The sequence below is a fragment of the Petromyzon marinus genome, chromosome 8, assembly GCF_048934315.1.
Source record: "Petromyzon marinus isolate PM22_M1 ecotype Great Lakes invasive population chromosome 8, UKy_Petmar_22M1.pri1.0, whole genome shotgun sequence".
NCBI classification, from domain to species: Eukaryota; Metazoa; Chordata; class Hyperoartia; order Petromyzontiformes; family Petromyzontidae; genus Petromyzon; species Petromyzon marinus.
Window position 1 is genome coordinate 302,859 of NC_133674.1, and position 14,450 is coordinate 317,308.

Genomic DNA, 14,450 nt, shown 5'->3' on the forward strand with positions numbered 1-14,450 from the left:
GCGCTCAATTTAAAGTAAAATTTAAATATTTTAAAAAATAATATTTTTTCTCGATGTGATCGCAGTACTCTATTTGTTACTTCGTATAACTCCAACGCAAGAGGTGGCGCCACTCACCTCCACTGTTGACGAATTTGGAGTCTCCAGCGTCGCTTGCATCTGCTGCCGTCTCTTGAAGAACTTCATGGCTCCTGTTGGGGGCGCAAGAGACAAACGCAGCCGCTCAGCTCGCTCGCCCTGCCGGAGTGACGTAACGCCATTGGGGTCGGAGGTGAGTGCGCAGGAAGTGACGCAATTGGCCCCGCCTACCATGGGCGGAGCCAGATCACGTGCCCCCAGGCACCCTATGGGGGCAGAGGAAGCTGCCTTCGTATCAGCCAGTGCTCAAAGTTCTCGACGCGGCTTTTGCGTCTGCGATTTGAAACTCGGAACCTCTTCACCCACGTGTCGAGAGTTCAATGTTTGAATGCAATTTAATCGAGGCCACTGTCTTGGTATGGTACTTTGACTGTTGGTGTTTTGCCATCTTGCCCAAGCTTGGATTTGATGTTGACAAATCTACAAGAAGGTATGAGCTTGCACAGTTTGATTTTACATGACATTTATTCGTGACTTGACTACATTTTCTCAATCCTTACTCGAGTATCTTTAATTGCATTTTGTTGTTGATGCAACTGGCTAACCCGACCCTTCTGGACGTGTGTGAATGAGAACGTCAAAACTCATGTAAAATACAGATTCTGATTTATCTACACGCACACGCAGAAGGCAAACGCGGGTACCTGGCCTCTATGCAGCAGACACGAGTAATTTATTATCTTTCAGGATGTTATTTAGAACTTTATTGAATGTTATGTCACCAACCAAACATCGAGCATAGCAACAAATATCATGCAACACTCCGGAGACGGACACCTCCCTTACCGACCTCACCTCATCCTCCTCACCCCTAGCCTCGTCCTCCTCACCCCTAGCCTCGTCCTCCTCACCCCTAGCCTCGTCCTCCTCACCCCTAGCCTCGTCCTCCTCACCCCTAGCCTCGTCCTCCTCACCCCTAGCCTCGTCCTCCTCACCCCTAGCCTCGTCCTCCTCACCCCTCGTCCTCCTCACCCCTCGTCCTCCTCACCCCTCGCCCTCCTCACCCCTCGCCCTCCTCACCCCTCGCCCTCCTCACGCCTCGCCCTCCTCACCCCTCGCCCTCCTCACCCCTCGCCCTCCTCACCCCTCGCCCTCCTCACCCCTCGCCCTCCTCACCCCTCGTTCTCCTCACCCCTCATCTTCTCGCCTCGTCCTCACCCCTCACCTCGTCCACCTCACCCGTCGTCCTCAACCCTCACCTCGTTCTCACCCCTCGCCTCTCGTTCTACTCACCTCGTCCTTACCCCTCACCTCGTTCTCACCTCATCCTCACACGGCTACCTGCACTCTATGTAGTAGACGTGAATAATTGACTATAATTCAGATTGTTATTAATAACTTTATTACATGTTTTGTCACGAATCAAACATCACCTCCTCCTCACCCTTCACCTCGTCCTCACCCCGTCCTCGCATCTCGCCTCGTCCTCCTCACCCCGTTCACCTTCACCCCTCGTTCTCACCCCTCGCCTCGTCCTCCTCACCCTTCACCTCGTCCTTCTCATCCCTCAGCTCGTATTCCTCACCCCTCACCTCGCCCTCACTTCGTCCTCCTCACCCCTCACCTCGTCCTCGCCTCGTCCTCACCCCTTGCCTCGTCATCTTTACCCCTTAGCTCATCCTCCTCACCCTCACCTCGTCCTTCTCTAACCCCTCGCTCTCCTCACCTCGTCCTCACCCATCACCTCGTCCTCATCACCCATCGCCTCGTTCTCCTCAACCCTCGTTCTCACCCCTCGTTCTCCTCACCCCTCACTTCGTCCTCCTCACCCCTCACCTCGTCCTCGCCTCGTCCTCACCCCTTGCCTCGTCATCTTTACCCCTTAGCTCATCCTCCTCACCCTCACCTCGTCCTTCTCTAACCCCTCGCTCTCCTCACCTCGTCCTCACCCATCACCTCGTCCTCCTCACCCATCGCCTCGTTCTCCTCAACCCTCGTTCTCACCCCTCGTTCTCCTCACCCCTCACTTCGTCCTCCTCACCCCTCACCTCGTCCTCGCCTCGTCCTCCTCACCCCTTGCCTCGTCATCTTTACCCCTCAGCTCATCCTCCTCACCTCGTCCTCCTCACCCCTCACCTCGTCCTCCTCAGCTCGTCCTCTCAACCCTCACGTCGTCCGCTTGACCTTTCACCTCGTCCACACCCCTCACCTCATCCTCACCCATCACTTCGTCTTCCTCCCCCCTCACCTCGTCCTCCTCACCCCTCGACTCGTCCTTCTCACCCCTCATCCTCCTCACCCCTCGTCCTCCTCACCCCTCGCCTCATCTTCCTCACCCCTCGCCTCATCTTCCTCACCCATCGTCCTCCTCACCCCTCGTCCTCCTCACCCCTCGACTCGTCCTCTCACCTCAGCTCGTCCTCTCACCTCAGCTCGTCCTCTCACCTCAGCTCGTCCTCCTCACCCGTCGTCGTCCTCACCGCTCACCTCGTCCTTCTCACCCCTCACCTCTCCCTCGCCTCGTCCTCCTCACCCTTAGCTCGTCCTCACTCCTCGTCCTCCCCTCCCCTCGCTGTCCTCACCATTTGCCTCGTCCTCCTCACCCCACACCTCGTTCTTCTTACCCCTCATCTTGTCCTCCTCACCACTCGACTCGTCCTACTCACCCCTCACCTCACCCTCCTCACCCCTCGTCACCCCTCGTCCTCCTCACCCATCGTCCTCCTCACACATCGTCCTCCTCACCGCTCGTTCTCCTCACCCCTCGTTCTCCTCACCCCTCAGCTCGTCTTCCTCACCCCTCACCTCACCTCGTCCACCGCACCCCGCGCCTCGTCATCCTCACGCCTCGCCCACCTCACCCCTCACCTCGTCCTTCTCACCCACACCGCGTTCTTCTTACCCCTCACCTCTTCCTCCTCACCCCTCGACTCGTCCTTCGCACCCCTCACCTCCTTACCTCTCGTCCTCCTCACCCCTCGTTCTCCTCACCCCTCGTCCTCCTCACCCCTCGCTCTCCTCACCCCTCGTCTTCCTCACCCCTCGCTCTCCTCAACCCTCGTCCTCACCTCGTTTTTCTTCTCACCCCCCGTCCTCACCCCTCGCTCTCCTCAGCCCTCGCCTCGTCCTCCTCACCCACACACCTCGTTCTTCTTACGTCTCACCCCCCGTCCTCCTCACTTCTCATCCTCCTCACCCCTCGCTCGTCCACCGCACCCTGCTCCTCATCCTCCTCACCCCTCACCTCGTCCTCCTTACCCCTCACGTCGTCCGCTTGACCCCTCAACTCGTCCTCTTGACCCCTCACCTCATTCTCACCCCTCACCTCATTCTCACCCCTCACCTCGTCCACCTCACTTGTCCTCACCCCTCACCTCGTTCTCACCCCTCACCTCGTCCTCACCCCCACAACTCGTTCTTCTTACTCCTCACCCCTCACTCTCCTCAGCCCTCGTCCTCCTCACTCTCGTCCTCCTCACCCCTCGTCCTCCTCACCCCTCGCCCTCCTCACCCCTCGCCCTCCTCACCCCTCGCCCTCCTCACCCCTCGCCCTCCTCACCCCTCGCCCTCCTCACCCCTCGCCCTCCTCACCTCTCGACCTCCTCACGCCTCGCCCTCCTCACCCCTCGCCCTCCTCACCCCTCGCCCTCCTCACCCCTCGCCCTCCTCACCCCTCGCCCTCCTCACCCCTCGCCCTCCTCACCCCTCGCCCTCCTCACCCCTCGCCCTCCTCACCCCTCGCCCTCCTCACCCCTCGCCCTCCTCACCCCTCATCTTCTCACCTCGTTCTCCTCACCCCTCGCCTCGTCCTCACCCCCGTTCTACTCACCTCGTCCTCACCGCTCGCCTCATCCTCACCCCTCGCCTCATCCTCACCCCTCACCTCGTCCACCTCACCCGTCGTCCTCAACCCTCACCTCGTTCTCACCCCTCGTCTCTCGTTCTACTCACCTCGTCCTTACCCCTCACCTCGTTCTCACCTCATCCTCACACGGCTACCTGCACTCTATGTAGTAGACGTGAATAATTGACTATAATTCAGATTAAATTTTGATTTAAAGCTTTCGTGACTGCAGTAATTCATATTCTTAGTTTTTTCGGTAAAGTCACGTTGAAGAGAAAAACAACAAAATAACTAAACTAAGAATATAATTCAGATTGTTATTTATAACTTTATTACATGTTTTGTCACGAATCAAACATCACCTCCTCCTCACCCTTCACCTCGTCCTCACCCCGTCCTCGCATCTCGCCTCGTCCTCCTCACCCCGTTCACCTTCACCCCTCGTTCTCACCCCTCGCCTCGTCCTCCTCACCCTTCACCTCGTCCTTCTCATCCCTCAGCTCGTATTCCTCACCCCTCACCTCGCCCTCACTTCGTCCTCCTCACCCCTCACCTCGTCCTCGCCTCGTCCTCACCCCTTGCCTCGTCATCTTTACCCCTTAGCTCATCCTCCTCACCCTCACCTCGTCCTTCTCTAACCCCTCGCTCTCCTCACCTCGTCCTCACCCATCACCTCGTCCTCCTCACCCATCGCCTCGTTCTCCTCAACCCTCGTTCTCACCCCTCGTTCTCCTCACCCCTCACTTCGTCCTCCTCACCCCTCACCTCGTCCTCGCCTCGTCCTCACCCCTTGCCTCGTCATCTTTACCCCTTAGCTCATCCTCCTCACCCTCACCTCGTCCTTCTCTAACCCCTCGCTCTCCTCACCTCGTCCTCACCCATCACCTCGTCCTCCTCACCCATCGCCTCGTTCTCCTCAACCCTCGTTCTCACCCCTCGTTCTCCTCACCCCTCACTTCGTCCTCCTCACCCCTCACCTCGTCCTCGCCTCGTCCTCCTCACCCCTTGCCTCGTCATCTTTACCCCTCAGCTCATCCTCCTCACCTCGTCCTCCTCACCCCTCACCTCGTCCTCCTCAGCTCGTCCTCTCAACTCTCACGTCGTCCGCTTGACCTTTCACCTCGTCCACACCCCTCACCTCATCCTCACCCATCACTTCGTCTTCCTCCCCCCTCACCTCGTCCTCCTCACCCCTCGACTCGTCCTTCTCACCCCTCATCCTCCTCACCCCTCGTCCTCCTCACCCCTCGCCTCATCTTCCTCACCCTTCGCCTCATCTTCCTCACCCATCGTCCTCCTCACCCCTCGTCCTCCTCACCCCTCGACTCGTCCTATCACCTCAGCTCGTCCTCCTCACCCGTCGTCGTCCTCACCGCTCACCTCGTCCTTCTCACCCCTCACCTCTCCCTCGCCTCGTCCTCCTCACCCTTAGCTCGTCCTCACTCCTCGTCCTCCCCTCCCCTCGCTGTCCTCACCATTTGCCTCGTCCTCCTCACCCCACACCTCGTTCTTCTTACCCCTCATCTTGTCCTCCTCACCACTCGACTCGTCCTACTCACCCCTCACCTCACCCTCCTCACCCCTCGTCACCCCTCGTCCTCCTCACCCATCGTTCTCCTCACACATCGTCCTCCTCACCGCTCGTTCTCCTCACCCCTCGTTCTCCTCACCTCTCAGCTCGTCTTCCTCACCCCTCACCTCACCTCGTCCACCGCACCCCGCGCCTCGTCATCCTCACGCCTCGCCCACCTCACCCCTCACCTCGTCCTTCTCACCCACACCGCGTTCTTCTTACCCCTCACCTCTTCCTCCTCACCCCTCGACTCGTCCTTCGCACCCCTCACCTCCTTACCTCTCGTCCTCCTCACCCCTCGTTCTCCTCACCCCTCGTCCTCCTTACCTCTCGTCCTCCTCACCCCTCGTTCTCCTCACCCCTCGTCCTCCTCACCCCTCGCTCTCCTCACCCCTCGTCTTCCTCACCCCTCGCTCTCCTCAGCCCTCGCCTCGTCCTCCTCACCCACACACCTCGTTCTTCTTACGTCTCACCCCCCGTCCTCCTCACTTCTCATCCTCCTCACCCCTCGCTCGTCCACCGCACCCTGCTCCTCATCCTCCTCACCCCTCACCTCGTCCTCCTTACCCCTCACGTCATCCGCTTGACCCCTCACCTCGTCCTCTTGACCCCTCACCTCATTCTCACCCCTCACCTCATTCTCACCCCTCACCTCGTCCACCTCACTTGTCCTCAACCCTCACCTCGTTCTCACCCCTCACCTCGTCCTCACCCCCACAGCTCGTTCTTCTTACTCCTCACCCCTCACTCTCCTCAGCCCTCGTCCTCCTCACTCTCATCCTCCTCACTCTCGTCCTCCTCACCCCTCGTCCTCCTCACCCCTCACTCTCCTCACCCCTCGTCCTCCTCACTCCCGTCCTCCTCACCCCTCGTCCTCCTCACCCCTCGTCCTCCTCACCCCTCGCCTCATCTTTCTCACCCATCGTCCTCCTCATTCCTCGTCTGCCTCACGTTTTACCTCGTCCTCCTCACCCCTCGACTCATCCTCACCCCTCACCTCTCGACTCATCCTCACCCCTCACCTCGTCCACCTCACCCGTCGTCCTCAACCCTCACCCCGTTCTCACCCCTCGCCTCTCGTTCTACTCACCTCGTCGTTACCCCTCACCTCGTTCTCACCTCATCCTCACACGGCTACCTGCACTCTCTGTAGTAGACGTGAATAATTGACTATAATTCAGATTGTTATTAATAACTTTATTACATGTTTTGTCACGAATCAAACATCACCTCCTCCTCACCCTTCACCTCGTCCTCACCCCGTCCTCGCATCTCGCCTCGTCCTCCTCACCCCGTTCTCCTTCACCCCTCGTTCTCACCCCTCACCTCGTCCTCCTCACCCCTCACCTCGTTCTTCTCATCCCTCAGCTCGTATTCCTCACCCCTCACCTCGCCCTCACTTCGTCCTCCTCACCCCTCACCTCGTCCTCGCCTCGTCCTCACCCCTTGCCTCGTCATCTTTACCCCTTAGCTCATCCTCCTCACCCTCACCTCGTCCTTCTCTAACCCCTCGCTCTCCTCACCTCGTCCTCACCCATCACCTCGTCCTCCTCACCCATCGCCTCGTCCTCCTCAACCCTCGCTCTCACCCCTCGCCTCCTCCTCACCGCTCGCCTCGTCCTCCTCACCCCTCGTTCTCCTCACCCCTCGTTCTCCTCACCCCTCACTTCGTCCTCCTCACCTCGTCCTCCTCACCCCTCACCTCGTCCTCTTCACCCCTCACCTCGTCTTCCTCAGCTCGTCCTCTTCACCTCACCCCTCGCCTCGTCCTCCTCACCCCTCGTTCTCCTCACCCCTCGCCTCGTACTCACCCCTCACTTCATTCTCCTCACCCCTCACTTCGTCCTCCTCACCCCTCACCTCGTCCTCGCCTCGTCCTCACCCCTTGCCTCGTCATCTTTACCCCTCAGCTCATCCTCCTCACCCTCACCTCGTCCTCCTCACCCGTCACCTCGTCCTCCTCAGCTCGTCCTCTTCACCCCTCGTCCTCCTCACCTCGTCCTCCTCACCCCTCAGCTCGTCTTCCTCACCTCGTCCTCACCCCTCAGGTCGTCCGCTTGACCTTTCACCTCGTCCACACCCCTCACCTCATCCTCACCCATCACCTCGTCTTCCTCACCCCTCACCTCATCCGCTTTACCCCTCAGCTCGTCCTCCTCACCCCTCGTCCTCCTCACCCCTCAGCTCGTCTTCCTCACCCCTCACCTCGTCCTCCTCACCCCTCGTCCTCCTCACCCCTCGCCTCATCTTCCTCACCCATCGTCCTCCTCACCCCTCGTCCGCCTCACCTTTCACCTCGTCCTCCTCACCCCTCGACTCGTCCTCACCTCAGCTCGTCCTCCTCACCCGTCGTCGTCTTCACCCCTCACCTCTCCCTCGCCTCGTCCTCCTCACCCTTAGCTCGTCCTCACTCCTCGTCCTCCCCTCCCCTCGCTGTCCTCACCATTTGCCTCGTCCTCCTCACCCCACACCTCGTTCTTCTTACCCCTCATCTTGTCCTCCTCACCACTCGACTGGTCCTACTCACCCCTCACCTCGTCCTTCTCACCCACACCGCGTTCTTCTTACCCCTCACCTCTTCCTCCTCACTCCTCGACTCGTCCTCCTCACCCCTCGACCTCCTCACCCCTCGCTCTCCTCACCCCTGGTCTTCCTCACCCCTCGTCTTCCTCACCCCTCGCTCTCCTCAACCCTCGTCCTCACCTCGTTTTTCTTCTCACCCCCCGTCCTCACCCCTCGCTCGTCCACCGCACCCTGCTCCTCACCTCCTCATCCCTCGTCCTCCTCACCCCTCGTCCTCCTCACCCCTCGCTCTCCTCAGCCCTCGCCTCGTCCTCCTCACCCCCACACCTCGTTCTTCTTACTTCTCACCCCCCGTCCTCCTCACTTCTCGTCCTCCTCACCCCTCACCCCTCGTCCTCCTCACCCCTCACGCCTCATCTTCCTCACCCATCGTCCTCCTCACCCCTCGTCCGCCTCACCTTTCACCTCGTCCTCCTCACCCCTCGACTCGTCCTCACCTCTCACCTCAGCTCGTCCTCCTCACCCGTCGCCGTCCTCACCGCTCACCTCGTCCTCACCCCTCACCTCTCCCTCGCCTCGTCCTCCTCACCCTTAGCTCGTCCTCACTCCTCGTCCTCCCCTCCCCTCGCTGTCCTCACCATTTGCCTCGTCCTCCTCACCCTTAGCTCGTCCTCCTCGTCCTCCCCTCCCCTCGCTGTCCTCACCATTTGCCTCGTCCTCCTCACCCCACACCTCGTTCTTCTTACCCCTCATCTTGTCTTCCTCACCACTCGACTCGTCCTACTCACCCCTCACCTCACCCTCCTCACCCCTCGTCCTCCTCACCCCTCGTCCTCCTCACCCCTCGTCCTCCTCACCCCTCGTCCTCCTCACCCCTCGTCCTCCTCACCCCTCGTCCTCCTCACCCCTCGTCCTCCTCACCCCTCACTCTCCTCACCGCTCGCTCTCCTCACGCGTCGCTCTCCTCAGCCCTCGCCTCGTCCTCCTCACCCCTCGTCCTCCTCACCCCCACACCTCGTTCTTCTTACTTCTCACCCCCCGTCCTCCTCACTTCTCGTTCTCCTCACCCCTCGCTCGTCCACCGCACCCTGCTCCTCATCCTCCTCACCCCTCACCTCGTCCTCCTTACCCCTCACGTCGTCCGCTTGACCCCTCACCTCGTCCTCTTGACCCCTCACCCCTTTGTCACCCCTCACCTCGTCCACCTCACTTGTCCTCAACCCTCACCTCGTTCTCACCCCTCACCTCGTCCTCCTCACCCCCACAGCTCATTCTTCATACTCCTCACCTCTCACTCTCCTCACCCCTTGTCCTCCTCACCCCTCGTCCTCCCCACCCCTCGTCCTCCTCACCCCTCGTCCTCCTCACCCCTCGTCCTCATCTTTCTCACCCATCGTCCTCCTCACCCCTCGTCCGCCTCACCTTTCACCTCGTCCTCCTCACCCCTCGACTCGTCCTCACCTCTCACCTCAGCTCGTCCTCCTCACCCGTCGTCGTCCTCACCGCTCACCTCGTCCTCCTCACCCCTCACCTCGTTCTTCTTACCCCTCATCTTGTCCTCACCACTGGACTCATCCTACTCACCCCTCACCTCACCTTCCTCACCCCTCGTCCTCACCCATTGTCCTCCTCACCGCTCGTTCTCCTCACCCCTCAGCTCGTCTTCCTCACCCCTCACCTCGTCCACCGCACCCCGCGCTTCGTCATCCTCACGCCTCGCCCGCCTCACCCCTCACCTCGTCCTTCTCACCCACACCGCGTTCTTCATACCCCTCACCTCTTCCTCCTCACCCCTCGACTCGTTCTCCTCACCCCTCGTCCTCCTCACCCCTCGTCCTCCTCACCCCTCGTCCTCCTCACCCCTCGCTCTCCTCACCCCTCGCTCTCCTCACCCCTCGCTCTCCTCACCCCTCGCTCTCCTCAACCCTCGCTCTCCTCAACCCTCGCTCTCCTCAACCCTCGCTCTCCTCAACCCTCGCTCTCCTCAACCCTCGCTCTCCTCAACCCTCGCTCTCCTCACCCCTCGCTCTCCTCAACCCTCGCTCTCCTCACCCCTCGCTCTCCTCACCCCTCGCTCTCCTCAACCCTCGCTCTCCTCAACCCTCGCTCTCCTCAACCCTCGTCCTCACCCCCACACCTCGTTTTTCTTCTCACCCCCCGTCCTCACCCCTCGCTCGTCCACCGCACCCTGCTCCTCACCTACTCACCCCTCGTCCTCCTCACCCCTCGTCCTCCTCACCCCTCGCTCTCCTCACCCCTCGCTCTCCTCACGCCTCGCTCTCCTCAGCCCTCACCTCGTCCTCCTCACCCGTCGTCCTCCTCACCCCCACACCTCGTTCTTCTTCCTTCTCACCCCCCGTCCTCCTCGCCCCTCGTCCTCCTCACCCCTCGCTCGTCCACCGCACCCCGCTCCTCATCCTCCTCACTCCTCACCTCGTCCTCCTTACCCCTCACGTCGTCCGCTTGACCCCTCACCTCGCCCTCTTGACCCCTCACCTCATTCTCACCCCTCACCTCGTCCACCTCACTTGTCCTCAACCCTCACCTCGTTCTCACCCCTCACCTCGTCCTCACCCCCACAACTCGTTCTTCTTACTCCTCACCCCTCACTCTACTCACCCCTCGTCCTCCTCACTCCTGTCCTCCTCACCCCTCGTCCTCCTCACCCCTCGTCCTCCTCACCCCTCGTCCTCCTCACCCCCCGTCCTCCTCACCCCTCGTTCTCTTCACCCCTCGTCTTCCTCACCCCTCGTCCTCCTCACCCCTCGTCTTCGGCACCCCTCGTCCTCCTCACCCCTCGTCCTCCTCACCCCTCGTCCTCCTCACCCCTCGTCCTCCGCACCCCTCGTCCTCCTCACACCTCATCTCGTCCTCCTCACCCCTCATCTCGTCCTCCTCACCCCTCACCTCCTGACCTCGTTCTTCTTACCCTTCACCTCGTCCTCCTCACCCCTTGCCTCGTCCTCCTCACCCGCTCCTGACACGGCCAACGCACACGCCCATGGCAACCTCACTTAGGGCACGGCACACCGACTTAGCATCACCCTCATTTATACCTCCACGTTTATCGGCCTCGTTCTATCGTGACGGCCAAGACGCTGGACGTTTGTGATAAAAAAAAACTTCGTAGCTCATCGGATTCCTCCTCCAGTGTACAAATAAATAAATATCACGGCTCTGATCTCTTTGCGGCGCCGCAGTGGCGTTCATCACTCGCCGCCTCCCCATGGCACGACTACGACGCCCTCTGTTGGACGCTGTGTGTCATCAACATTGTTGCCTGTGATTACACTCAACACATTGTTGTTGTTGTAAGTGATTACACTCAACACAACGTCGTTGTGTGTAATTACACTCAACACAACGTCGTTGTGAGTGATTACACTCAACACAATGTCGTTTTGAGTGATTACACTCAACACAACGTTGTTGTTTGTGATTACACTCAACACAACGTCGTTGCGTCTCATCAATATTTTTGTATGTGATTACACACACAACAACGTTGTGTTTAATCACACAACAATGTTGCGTGTAATCACTCACATATTGAGTGATTACACACTCGGCGTGTGTCTGTAGCAGTTGTACGTGTGCCGCTTGTCGTAGATGTTCGCGGTTTGAATCCAGCGGCCGCCCTGTTTAATGCTACAGGCGTGTTCACCGCAAAGACACCATGTGCCGTCTGCTTCAGTGGACGTTGAAGATCCCAGCGTCATGGACCAGATTAACCGAATTAAATACAATTGCCCGCAAATTACCCAGTTGGAATATACTGTGCCTAGTAATCATTGCTGGGAAATGTGGTAGAACCCTCCTGAAAAGAGCCAGTAGGGCTATCCTGGGTAAAACTGACCACCCACCCCCTCGTGTGGCATGCTAGCCTTAATAGGTGCTCGCTAACAGAACTTATTTATCGAACAGACTGTTAAATGAAGGGACTGTGTCTTCATTTGAGTCCGTGACTGTGTAACCTGGTACATAAGGGTGCCGCGGTGGTGGGATGTTAACTCCTTCACCTGGTATGCAAGAGGTTGTGGGTTCGATCCGGACCCTGACGCCTGTATATTTGGAGTTTGCATGTCTCTCTCTCTCCCGTGGTCGCGTGGATTGTTCTCCAGGTCTTCCAGTTTTTCCCTCCATATTTAGAAACATGCGTTTAGAGCAGGAGTCTCAAACTCAACTTACCTGGGGGCCGCTGGAGGTAGAGTCTGGGTGAGGCTGGGCCGCATCAAGTATTCCAAAAAAAAGTGCAACTGATCCAATCTTCTCAATCTTTATTAATAACAGTTCAGAACATGAACGGTTCTTCAGAACATAGGCTTCTCTTACCTACTCCATGCTTCCAGAGACCTGGCAGCGCTTCCTCTTCTTACACAGCTGAGCCACATTTGGCTTGAGGGAGGAAGCAATTGAGACCCTCAGTATGGCTTGAAATGCTCATCAGTAAGTTTGGACCTGTACTTTGACTTATTAAAGTTCATGGTGCAAAAGAGCTTTTCACACAGATATGTGCTCCCAAAAAGGCACATGGTCCGCTTGAACATCCTGGAAAGCTCAGGGAAGGTGGGGGTGATATATTTACATGTTTTTATCCCAATACCTGAGTATTTGGGATCTTATTTAGTATGCCCTTTCTATATATTCTGAGAGGTATTTGAAAACTTTATCATTGTTCATGCTTTTTTTGAGCACTTCGTTTTTCTTATCATTATTAAATTCATCAATCGTGTTCTCTCTCAGGTGTTTATACCTTTCACATTCATAAATAAAGTGATCTAGATTTTCTTCTTTTTGTTCACATTCTACATATCCTTCTGCTCTACCGAATCTCTCTGGATGCCATTGAGCTAACTCTGGTGTCCATGTTACTCCACCTGTCTTAATTCTTAACATCAAGTGCATTGTCTCATGTTTTATATCTTTTAATTTCTTGCTCTTTTTGATTAAATTGTTCTTGGTAAATTATTTTCTTTTGCGATTGCACATATCTGTCCTTTTTCCTTTTCTTTGTTTCTCTTGTAATAATAATCTATAGCTTCTTTATAATATTCAGGTTCTTTTGTTCTTGCCACCCATCTCATGCTATTTGCTATCCATGTAATTATTTTCCCTTTCCTATTGCAACACTCTGTTGTCTTTATTAGGTCACTGATTACACTTGTTGAGTCCGCCCACTTCCTAAGTCCTCTGTACCTTGCACTGGGTGACAGGATATATTTTCCTTCCACTTGGTGTCACTCCGGAATCACGTTTCAACCAAGTGACTAACGTTGCTAATTCGCGTTGGCTAACTTGTCAACAAACAGAAGCTGTCACGAGCCTGAGCTATGGTAAAAAAAATATAATAATTTAAAAATAAATAAATAATAGGTGTCAAATAGTGGGCCACAAAATATCGTTTCGCGGGCCACAATTGGCCTGTATTTTACTGCTATAAATTTCCACAAGATGAGCCACTCCGTTAAAACTAACATTTGTGACCAGATCGCTTCTTAAAAAGAGCTATATGGCTCACTTACCTGGTAAAATAAAAAGTTACATTTCAAATAATCACCACGGTAATGTGTCACCCACACGACCTTGAACTTGAGGCATCGCGCAGAACGCGTCATGCAGTGTGGGGTTAGCTGGGTGGTGCAGGGAGATGCTACTACTTGCAGAGGGGGGCGGGGCAGGGGGGGACTGAGTCCTCTTGCATAATTGACTTGCGGATTGACCGATGCATAGACGAAAAGATAGCACATGAATGAATGAGTGTACGGCTGGACTGCAAATGAATGGACAATATTCTTCATCGCCATTTTAAAAAAACTTTACATTGTAATCCATCACCCTGTACATCTGCTGAACCAACGTATCCTACAGCAGCATATGAGTGTGTTTTCATACATTGCCTGAGTGTGTGTTTCTTGCGTATGATCGGTATGTGTTTTACGCATGATCCATATTTGATATCACACAAGATATTTGCCTGTTTTTCTAATGATCTGCACGTGTTTCACGCATAATCTCTGGGTTTCACACATGTTCTGTGTGGGTGGCCGGGACCACCCTCAGCTGCCTTTTTCTCCCGAGTTGCGATGTGTACACATCGTACCAGATACTAATTTAAGGCTGAACCGACCTCTCGAGATCCAGGACGCAGTGGTGATGGTGGCTGTAAGCGGGAATCGAGCTCGGGTCGCCTCGTCCTCCTCACCCCTCACCTCGTCCTTCTCATCCCTCAGCTCGTATTCCTCACCCCTCACCTCGCCCTCACTTCGTCCTCCTCACCCCTCACCTCGTCCTCGCCTCGTCCTCACCCCTCACCTCGTCCTTCTCATCCCTCAGCTCGTATTCCTCACCCCTCACCTCGCCCTCACTTCGTCCTCCTCACCCCTCACCTCGTCCTCGCCTCGTCATCTTTACCCCTTAGCTCATCCTCCTCAC

At 57.0% G+C, this 14,450-nt stretch overlaps 1 protein-coding gene across 1 annotated transcript in view; it reads left to right on the forward strand.

The window, feature by feature from the left end:
* The first annotated feature begins 363 nt into the window (after positions 1 to 363).
* The window catches only part of LOC142924059 (fructosamine-3-kinase-like), a 60,239-nt gene continuing 46,152 nt past the window's right edge, over positions 364 to 14,450 (forward strand). The window contains exon 1 of the mRNA XM_076065508.1: positions 364 to 568. The gene's annotated coding sequence lies outside the window, so the exon portion shown is untranslated. The remainder of the gene's footprint in view (positions 569 to 14,450) is intronic.